The following is a 2,195-nucleotide window of genomic DNA, read 5'->3' as shown; positions in this document are numbered from 1 at the left end:
TCTTTAATGGAGGGAAGAGGAGCCCCCCATGGGCTGGGGGGTTTGGCAGGAAGTCCAAGCGCTTCTGGGCCCTTTTGACCAGGGAGGTGGTGTTTCCAGTCCAGGTGAGGGTGTCTGTGATGAATGTGGTGCTGCTGACCACCTCTACAGCTGAGCTGTTGATGAGCAGTGGAGCGTGGTTAGGACGGTTCTTCCTGAAGTCCACCATGATCTCCTTGGTTGAAAGCTGAACTGAAGTCCAGGAACAGCATCCGCGCATAGATGTTCTTCTCCAGGTGTGTCAGGCTCAGGTGGACAGCAGTAGAGATGGCGTCCTCAGTGGAGCCAGGCGTTAAAGATGTCTGTGAGGACACCAGCCAGCTGATCTGCACACTCCTTATACACCTGCCCAGGTATGCTTTCAGGCCCTGGGGCCTTCCTTGGGTTGACTCTCCTCAGAGTTTTCCTCACTTCAGCTACGTCCAGGTTTAGTGGCTCCTCCCCCTGGTGTGGAACAGCTTTCACTGCTGGAGGCTGTTTAGTGCCTCAAACCTTCCAAAGAAGTTGTTCAGTTCATTTAGGAAGTCAGTGTTTGCTGCATCTACCGGGGGGACAGTGTGTTGTAGTCCGTGATCATCCGAATGCCTTTCCACATCCTCCTGGTGTTGCTGTCATCGTGGAAAAGATCCTGGATCTTCTGGCTGTGGTTCTGCTTCTCTGATCTGATGGTTTAAGTTGGCACGCGCTGTTCTCAGTGCCTCTTTATCACCAGACTTGAAAGCTGAGTTTGGTGCTTTAAGCGATTTCTGAACCTCTCCATTTATCCAGGTTGGTTGGTTGGCCCGGGTGGTGATGTTCTTTTGATGCTGATGTCCTCAATGCATTTGTTGATGGAGGCTGACACAGTCATGGCATACTCATCAATATTTAATACGTTGTCATATGTTGCTGCAGCCTTGAAGATGTTCCAGTCAGAGCATTCAGAACAGTCCTGGAGTTTCTCCATGGCACCCTCAGACCACACTCTGACCTCTTTAACTGTCGGTTTAGCCCTGATTAGCTGGGGCCTGTATGCAGAAATTGGCATTACAGAAAAGTGAACTTATGACCCGAGGTGGGAGCAGGGAGCTGCTCTGAATGCATCTTTAGTGTTAGAGAAGGGTAATAGTGTCTAGAGTGTTCTGACCCAAAGTCCACATGTTGGTAGAAATGATGGAGAACAGTCTTCAACTTAGCCTGGTTAAAATCCCCAGCAATGATGAAAACAGCCTCTGTGTGCAGATTGGAGCTCAGAGATAGCCTGGTATAGAGCCTTCATGGCCTATTTTTGTAAAAGCTCTGGGGGGCATAAACAGCAGTGATGCTAACCACACTGAACTCTCGGGGCAGAAAGAACGGCCTGCAGCTAACAGTCAGAAACTTGATGTCTGGAGAGCAGAAGCTGGCGACTGATCTAGCATTTTTACACCATTTGTTGTTTATGTACACCAAAAAGGCCCTCCTCTGGTCTTACTGATGAGTTTTTTCTTTCTATCGGCGCACTAAAGAGCCCTCCAGGCTAACAGCATTGTCCGCAATATAGATGAATGTAGCCATGGCTCAGTCAGGATGATGCCGCAGCTGTTGCTAAGCTCTTTTTTTGAAGAGTGTTCGAGGTGGAGATAATCCATTTTGTTATCCAATGAGTGGACGTTGGAGAACAGGATTGATAGGATTCGTGGTCTGTGGGGATTCCTTCTAAGCTCCGTCTTTAGCTCGCCTCTGCATTCCCTCTTATGCCGTCTAGCACACTGCGACCTCTGGCCCACTCCCTGGCGCAGCATAGTGCGTTCTAAGTGGCATATTTTGTTGAGTTGTTGAGACCTGTATCAAGCCGCTGCCCAGAGGCAGTGGGTAAGTTGATACACTGATGCTGATTTTTGCATAGTTTCTGTTTTAGTCACTTAAATAACATGCTGCTATCATTTTGCACATCTCTGGTGTTGCTGATATTTTTCCATATCCACGAGACCCCAGTCACCCATTACCTCAGACCCCTGCCCTCTGGACGGAGGTACAGGGCACTCAGGTGTAGAAGGGCCCGTTTTGGCAGGAGCCTGATCCCTTCAGCCATCACCTTTTTAAACAACAGGCCCAATTGAGTGTATCATGTCTCGTATCATGTCTCGTATCATGTCTCGTATCATGTCTCGTACTTTTGTTGGTGTTGGTGTTGG

The sequence above is a fragment of the Cyprinodon variegatus genome, unplaced genomic scaffold, assembly GCF_000732505.1.
Source record: "Cyprinodon variegatus isolate N-32 unplaced genomic scaffold, C_variegatus-1.0 Scaffold1299, whole genome shotgun sequence".
Classification (NCBI taxonomy): Eukaryota; Metazoa; Chordata; class Actinopteri; order Cyprinodontiformes; family Cyprinodontidae; genus Cyprinodon; species Cyprinodon variegatus.
Note: the sequence above shows the minus strand (reverse complement) of the source record.